Source organism: Pseudonaja textilis, chromosome 1, assembly GCF_049901715.1.
Source record: "Pseudonaja textilis isolate UNSWEBS1 chromosome 1, rPseTex1.2, whole genome shotgun sequence".
Lineage (NCBI taxonomy): Eukaryota > Metazoa > Chordata > Lepidosauria > Squamata > Elapidae > Pseudonaja > Pseudonaja textilis.
In genome coordinates, this window is record NC_141990.1 from 108,438,558 (window position 1) to 108,447,596 (window position 9,039).

Genomic DNA, 9,039 nt, shown 5'->3' on the forward strand with positions numbered 1-9,039 from the left:
TCAGTTCTGAAGTATTAAACATCCTTTAGCTCTTAATCTGTAGTACCTGTAGATGTACATTTAATCTTGTCATCATTTCTACTAAGGAAAGGAAGAAAGGCATACCCCCAAAGTATAACGAATAACCCAAATCATTTTAACTCTACATTTAAAAAAAAACATTTCTTCAGAATCTTCTGCTCTTAGCTCCATTTTATTACTCCCAAATCCCATTTTGAGCTATATCTTTTAAAGAAAAAGTCTTTTCATTAAGCAACTTGCTAACAGAAAGAACATAGGATATTCCTCATTGTGACCTGCTTGGAGGAAGGTACAATTTCTGTAGAAGAAAAGCAGACAGACCTGGAGAGCAGAGTAAAGTATGTAATCAGTTTGGAGTCCTTACATTGTCACAAGAAATCAAAGTCCATCCCCCCATGGTGAGTTTCATTGACTCTTTTCTAGCTTCCATTTGGTGTTGACCTTCAGTTGACAAGATTCTTGTGTATAGGCTTCAAGAAATGGTTTACACTACAACCTTATAAATGGTCCTAATTCTATGTGCCTGACTTTTAATCTAGTCAATGCTCTCAAAATTTTTCACCAGAAGAAAGGAAGGAAGGAAGGAAGGAAGGAAGGAAGGAAGGAAGGAAGGAAGGAAGGAAGGAAGGAAGGAAGGAAAAAAAGAAAGAAAGAAAGAAAGAAAGAAAGGGCAAATATGGACTAGGATCTGTAGATTGGATCAACAGCTGTGATGGACACATTCCTCCAGCACGAGGACAGCTTGGAAATTCAGATGTGAAATATGTCAGCTATGATTCTCCAGGTGGTCCAGCAAATGCAGAATTTAGTGCAGCCTTCACCTCTACCATTGGTGACCCCCATTCCCACTCCATCTCAAGCAGTTACCTCCTGCAGAGAACTTGTGACTATTTACTCAAGAGGTGTGGAAGTGAATCAGAAAAAATGAGAATCTTCATTGCTCAATGAGATTTGTTTGTCAGCACCTAAGTAGTTGAATTCCTGACATGCCAGTCATTAGTATTCTTCATAGTCTCCTAATAGCCTCAGTGGTACAATGGGCATTCCCATAATCAAACACAATGACCCTATTATAGATAACTATAATGGCAAACTTCACAGTACCCTTTGGGGACTCCATACAGGAACTTACAGCAATTGGCCAGATTAAGAAACTTCTACAGGGCAGTAGAAGAGTCCAGCAATACATAAGAGGAATGCAAATTAATTACAGCAGATTTGGGTGGGAATGAAATAGCTCTGATGGGTCAGTTCAGGAAGGATCTGAACAACCAGATTTCAAATGAACTCATCAGGTTAGGAGTTGCACAGCTTAGGCTCCTGTTCATGCCCACAGAAACTAACCAGAGAAGAGAGGAATGGATGGAAATAGGGGCAATTAGTCACTAGCAGCTGAAGAAAGGCTATGATACAGACATTTAGCATTCCAGTTGTAGTATGGAAAATCTGGATACATGGTTAGGAACTGCACTTCTAGGGCACCCAGAAGAGGAGAAAGGAAGAGAAAAAATTCAATGAAGAGCAGATAGAGCTGGAGGGTGGAGTTAAATGTCTCATTAGTTTAGAGTCCTTGCATCGCCATAAGACATCCAAGTCCCGTCTCCCTTGAATTCTTTTGGCCCTTACCTAGCACCAAGTTAGTGCCATCTGTCAGTTGACTAGACTCCTGTATATAGGTTTTAATAAATTGTTTATGCTTTAACCTTACAAATGGTCCTGATTCTTTGTGTCTGATATTTTATTCCATAATCAGCAGAAATAATCAGAATCTATTAGCAAAGGGCTTATGAAGCACCTTAATTAGATTCATAAGCCTCAAATTTCCCTACATTGCTAAGGAAGGTCTGAAGAGGAAGTGCAAATATGTTTGGAGCTATTGCGATATAATCAGAAATATACAGATTGCTATAATAATCAGTAGCATTTTCCATTGTAATGATAGCTTGACTCAGCTTAGCCTACATAGCCAGAGGCAAGAAGAGTCTTAATAACAAGAATTGGATGGATTCCACAGTTAAATGAAAAACTTGTCTGGCATTAGTCCTATCCTGTAGCTGAATATGGTAATTCTATAATGTTTTTTTCATCTCTCTCTCTCTCTCTCTCTCTCTCTCTCTCTCTCTCTCTCTCTCTCTCTCAGCTTGCTTCCACACTTCCTTGTCAAATTAGTCATTTCACTTTAAATAAGGCTAAAAATGTTGGCTGCAAAACTCCAGATTACAGCTAGGTGGCAGCTAAAAATTATACATATATACATGTATAAAATTATACATATTTTAGTGTCATTTATTTATTGTTTGCAGCCCAGATCTAATAATCCTAGATCAGATGTCTTTTTCTTGCCTCTGTTCTGCCTTTGCCTGTCTGGCTGCCAGGTTTGCAGGCCAAGGAGTGCATTAGGTGTCACTGGTCTGCCAGCAAAGAGCATTATACCCACTTTATAGTAGTTATAATATTGTACTTGCTCACTCTGGGAAATGAGATAAGGCAGCAGAGGTGATTGGCTTCCTATCTTCCCATCCATTCTCAGCTCATGGGCTAAACCAGGCAGTGGACTGGATTTGGCCCATATGCCCTAGTTTGTCAACCCCTGTTCTAAAGACATGTTTCCTCAGACTGTTGATTCTCTCAATGCTCAGATGATTATTACAATAATTTCCTCTTTTCATTTCAGAGATCCTGTGAGAATAGCTCTGTGGAGAAACCACACTTTCGTTGGCAATTCCTCTGTTAAACAGTGCACAGTGTAATTAATACTGGCAATATTGGATGAAGACAATTATAAATGTATGTCTGACTCCTTCAGTTTCCTGTTGTGGAGAGGTCAGTTAGCATTCAAAAGTGGTTACAGTTCATCTTTACATGTTCCCCAGAGTGGGGAGGTCTAAATGCAGGCACTAGTCTACACTCATATAAAAAAGCATGATTCCATATCTTTATAACAGAACAATCTCCAGATGCATTGAATTTCATTTCCCATTTGAATTCAGTACAATTCAAAAATAGGACAAAGTCAGGACACCATTCGAAGTTTGAAATTATGTCTGACATGTTTTGGTGGTTAGAGTACTGGACTATGCCAGTGAAATCGGCCTATAATTATGTATATATCGGGGATCTGAACCCTCCTTCGGGATCAGGGAAATCAATGCCCCCCTCTATGAGTCCAGCATCCTGGCTGTCAATAAGACGTCATTAAAAACTTCCACCATAAGAGGTCCTATTTGTTATGCTATTGCCTTGTATATCTTCCCTGGTATCCTATCTGGTCCCGGGGATTTATTGTTTTTCTGGATCTCTATTGCTGATTTCAGTTCAAACCAAGTAATGTCTTTGTTTAATAATTTTTCCATTTCTTCCCCAATTGCTTTATCCTTTACTTCATCTAAATAGTATCTTATTCTATCTTTTTTGACTTCTTCCTTTTTATATAACTCTTCAAAATACTTATGGGCAATTTCTTTTTTTTTGTTCTATCTCCTGTTGTATATCCCCCTTTTCATCTATTAGCTGGTACATCAATCTCTTTTCTTTCCTTTTTTTTAGTCTGTATGATAGCCATCTCCCTGGCTTATTAGCATGCTCAAAATAAATTTGTCTAGTTGTATTCAAATTTATAAGCATTCTCTCTTGTTCAGTTAAATTCAATTTATGTTTAGTTATTATTATCTGATTTTGCAATTTTGAATCCTTTGGGGTACTCTGTAATTGAGTTTCTAATTCCTTAATTTTTTGTTGTAATTTGTTTTGCTGGATGTATTTTTCCTTATTCCTCTTGGCGTGATAAGAGATTGTTATACCTCTTATTACTGCCTTCATTGTATCCCAAATGTTTTGTTTCGTAGTTGCTCCATTATCATTTTCCTTTAAGAATTAATTTAATGCCTCCTTGAGTTTGTTGGTGTATTCTTTTTCTCTTATTAACTGAGTATTTAACATCCACCTTTTCTTGGGTTTTTCCCTACCCTTCCATATTATCTGAACTGGATTGTGATCCACCCATTCATTAGGTAAAATTTCAGTCCCTTTTATCTCATTTGCTATTTCCCTATTCATCCATGCCATATCAATTTGTGTCCATATTTGATGAGGATTTGAATAGAATGTAAATTGTTTTTTCTCGGGATGTGATCTTCTCCATATATCAATCAAATTTAACTCCTTCATCATTTCCATACATATCTTGGGAAGCTCCCTTTTTCCCCCCCTTTGTTCTTCCCCCCATTACTGTGGTCTTTTTGATAATCAGCAATAGAATTAAAGTCTCCTATGATACAAATATTTCTTTTTTCCAATCCTACTATTTTTTCATAAAGATGCTTAAAAAACTCTTTTTGATCTCCGTTCGGGGCGTAGATTACCACTAAGAGAATTGGGATGGCATTAATCCAGATCTGCAAAACCAGAGTTCTTCCCTCAGAACCTGACAATATTAAATCTGCTTTCAAATCCTCTTTTTTTTTAAGATGACGACAGCAGCTGCATGTGTTTGTAGACGGTGCTCCAAAATACTTTGCAGAGAGGTTTTTTTGATGAATTTGGATTGTAGAGATTGGTATATGGAAGTAGAAGAGTGTGTAAAGGAAAAGGCAAGAAAGAAACAATCTTGATAAACTAACTGTGAGGCTGGAATTGATTTGAAGAGACAGAGAGTTGAAGTGACTGATAGACCAAGAGCTGGTACAGTAGAATGGTCAGAAAGTGACAGTTGGGAGGTGAGACAGAGAGTCAGAGCAGAGAAAGTGGATGATTTTTAAGATTGTGTGACTTCCCTGATCTCCCCCTGGACTCACCTGACTGAAGCTAAACCCTGTCTGAGAACCCAAGAGTCAGCAGCTGCAGATCTGAATTGATGGTGTAGGTCATCTGATGGAGGCAGAGCTGACAGAAAAGACAAGCTTCTCTGGCTTTTGTTGACATTTGGGCCTACTCATGGTTAATAACACTGTGGAGAGTGGCAGGCTGCTGATGGGATTTCCTGAGGTTAAATGACGAGTTGGAACTGTAAACTTCATGAGACATTGTAGGACTACAAAGCTGCTAAATTTCCAGTGCAGCAGGGCAAGCCTTTCTGGCTATTTTTTCTAGCTACCATTTACAGTTTTACTTCTGCATTCTTGTGGGTGTTCTTCTGCTTTTAAATGTGAGATCAGCTTGCAATAAGGCTAGTCTTATTGCCGATTTGATCCTCAAAGAGAAGGCTAATCTGGCTTGTATAATTGAAACTTGGCTGAACCCAGAGGGAGGCGTTCCTCTTGCAGAAATGTGCCCAGTGGGCTATTGAGCATGGCACCAGTCTAGACCACAGGGCCAGGGAGGAGGTGTGGCTGTTGTTATCAGAGAATCTCTCGTAGCCTCCAGGGGCACTGTTCAACAAGTCCCTGACTGTGAGACCCTTTTTCTTAGATTCGGCTCAAGGGATCAGGTGGGATTGCTGCTGCTATACCAGCCTCCCTGCTGCATGGCAGCTTCCCTTCCTGGGCTCCTGGACCTCACTGCAGGACTGGCAGTGGGATTTCCCCAGGCTTATAGTTCTGGGGGATTTCAACATGCCTTCTCTGTGGTCGGGGTCGGAGGTAGCCCGAGATTTTATTGAAACCATGACTTCCATGGGCCTGTCCCAGATTATCCAGAGCCTGACTAGTAATAGTGGTCACACTCCCGATTTGGTGTTCTTGTCAGAGCAGTGTCTATGTGACCTGGAATTGGTAGATGTGACCATGACTATGTGACCATGACCTTGGTCCCCTTGTCATGGTCAGATCATAGTCTGGTGGCAATGAGTTTCTCAAAAGCTGTATCCCCCTGCAGGGAGGCAGGATCTATTAAATTAGTTCATCCCCATTAACTAATGGACTCAGATAGGTTCCAGAAGAAGCTGGGGGTTATAACTACAGATCTATTATGCAGTCCAGCTGAGTTCTTAGTCACTGTTTGGAATAGGAAGGTGACTGAGGCTCTGAATTGCACCCTTGTGACCTCTCCTCACCCATAGACCTCTCTGTGCCCCATGGTATACAGAGGAAATGAGAGGGATGAAACACATGAGGAGATGCCTAGAGTGCCGCTGGCAGAAGACAGGAGATGAACTCGATCGAACATGGGTAAGAGCTGCTACTAAGGCCTACCTTGTGGCGATTCGTGAGGTGAAGTGTCACACTAATTGCATCTGCAGATAATCTCCCAGCGACCCTCTTTAGAGTGAGCCATCTCCTCTTAGGGAAGGAAGAAATAGAGGTCCACCTGAAGGGGTGTGCTGAGGAATTTGCGGATTTTCTGGAAGACAAAATCACTCAACTTCATTCCCAGTTAGATGCCAGTATGGTTGCTGATCCAGTGGAAGCTTCAAAGGCAGGTTCTTGCCCTGTTATCTGGGAATGGTTTGACCCTGTTGCTCTTGAGGAAGTAGACAGGATCCTAGGGAGTATGCACACAAGCACCGGTATTTTAGACCCATGTCCCTCCTGGCTTGTGAAAGCTTCCCAGGAGGTGACAGGCGGGTGGACTCTGGCAGTGATTAATGCTTCTCTACAGGAGGGGACAGTGCCCCAACACTTTAAGGAGGCTGTGGTCTACCCTTTTCTTTAGAAGCCATCGCTGGACTCCACCTGGTTGGATAATTTCCGACCTGTCTCCAATCTTCCCTTTTTGTGGAAGGTTGTTGAGAAGGGTTGAGAACCCCCAAACCTTTAACCTTAGACTGTCTACTGTTGACCTCACCCCTTTTTAAGAGGTCTGTAGGGGGGGTGCATAGGTGCACCAACGTGCCTACCATCCCTGTCCTATTGTTTTGTTTATTTTTCTTATATGTACCCATTTCATGTATTCATAACTGTGTATATACTTATACCTGTTATCTTGTAAGTGATTGACAAATAAAAATAAATAAATAAAAAAGGTGGTTGCGCAGAAGCTCCAGAGGTTTCTGGATGAAACAGATTATCTCGACCCCTACCAGTCAGGATTCAGGCCTGGATATGGGACAGAAAAAGCATTGGTTGCACTTTTGGATGATCTCTGATGGGAGCGGAATGAGGGTAGTGCATCCATCCTTGCTCTACTTGACCTCTCGGCAGCTTTTGATACCATTGACCATGGGATTCTCCTGAGACAGCTTCAGGGGATGGGAGTGGGAGGTCTTGTGCTGTCTTGGTTCACTTCCTTCCTCTGCAGATGCTCTCAGTCAGTGTTGATAGGAGGGGAGAGATCCAACCCTCACCCACTGCTTTACAGGGTTCCGCAAGGCTCGGTACTCTCTCCGCTCCTGTTCAACATTTATATGAAACTGCTGGGTGAAATTATCTGTCACCATGGACTGAGATATCACCAATATGCTGATAATACTCAGCTGTATGTCTTGGCCCGTGTTGAGTTAAGTGTTGCTGTGTTCTCCCTCTCACAATGCCTGGAGGCTGTTAGGGGCTGGATGGGGAGCAACGGATTGAAACAGACCGAGTGGCTCTGGGTCTGGGGTTCATTGGTTCAGGGAGAATTACCAACTTTAGTCCTGGATGGGGTGGCACTAACCCAAACAGACTCTCATTGTAATTTGGGGGTTCTCCTGGACTTACAACTCCTGTTCAAAGAGCAGGTGGCAGTCATGGCCAGGAGGGCCTTTGCACAAGTGCGGGTTGTGTACCAGTTACGCCCTTTCCTGGATCATCAATCTCTACTCACAGTCACTCATGCCCTGGTCACTTCCCATCTTGGTTATTGCAATGCACTCTACATGGGGCTGCCCTTGAAGAGCATCTGGAAGCTCCAGTTGATGCAAAATGCAGTGGCCCACATGGTTTTATATAGAACCCGGTGTGCACATGTATCACCTCTCCTGCAAGAGCTGCATTGCTTCTAGGTGCAATTCAAGGTGGTGGTTGTCACCTTTAAAGCCCTTCATGGCTTGGGTCCAGGTTATCTGAGGAAACATCTCTTGCCAGTGACATCTACCTGACCCATTAGAGCGAGGAGGCAGGGAATGCTGTGGGTCCCACCCCTGAGTGAGATACACCTGGTGGGACCTAGAAAAAGGGCCTTCTCTGTGGTGGTTCCATCTCTCTGGAACATCATTCCCCCAGAGATTAGAATGGCCCCCTCATTAATACTATTCTGAAAGGCACTGAAGACCTGGTTTTGCCAGTGGGCCTGGGGAACCCAGAGAGGGATGGAACCATCAAATGCCTCTTTGACCCGCTGTTGTTGGGGTGGGGGGTGGGGTTCTTTTTGTTTTGTTTTTCCCAAATTTTGTTCTATTGTACTGTACTAATTTATTTGATTCTTTTTGTTAGTTCTTATTGTTTTTATTTTTATTTTTTGTTTTAAATATGATTTTATATTGTGGAAGCCACCTTGAGTTGCCATGGGCGAATAGGCAGCAATATAAATCAGATAAATAAATAAATAAATAAATAAATAAAACAAAAAACAAAAAAACAAATAAATAATATGGATCATTCATTTTCATCAAACTATCAAGTCCTTCTTATGTGATTCATTGTTTTATTTATTTATTTATATTTTATTTGTGAATCGCTTACAAGATAATAGGTATAAGTATAAACATGAGTAAGAATACAGGAATTAGGTATAAATAAATGGGGACAATAGGACAGGGACGGTAGTCACGATGGTGCACTTATGCATGCCCCTTACGGACTTCTTAGGAATGGGGTGAGGTCAATAGTTGATAGTTTGAGGTTAAAGGAGTGGGGGGTTAGAGGATGCAACAACAGTGTCAGGTAGTGCATTTCAGGCATTGACCACTCTGTTTCTAAAGTCGTACTTTCTGCAATCAAGTTTGAAGCAGTTTACATTGAATTTGTATCTGTTGTGTGTTCTTGTATTGTTGTGGTTGAAGCTGAAGTTGTAGCAGATAATTTTGTATGCTACGCTTAAGTCTAACTGTAGGCGGCATAGTTCAAGGTCATCCAAGCCCAAAATCTCAAGCCTGGTAATATAGGGTATTCTGTTGTGAGCAGAGGAGTGTAGTATTCTTCTAGTGAAATACTTCTGGACTTGCTC

At 41.5% G+C, this 9,039-nt stretch overlaps 2 pseudogenes; both read left to right on the forward strand.

The window, feature by feature from the left end:
- The window catches only part of LOC148127749 (uncharacterized), a 57,710-nt pseudogene extending 51,957 nt beyond the window's left edge, over window positions 1–5,753 (forward strand).
- A 249-nt stretch (window positions 5,754–6,002) lies between these two features.
- LOC148127750 (uncharacterized) lies at window positions 6,003–6,696 on the forward strand (annotated as a pseudogene).
- The last annotated feature ends 2,343 nt before the right edge of the window (window positions 6,697–9,039 follow it).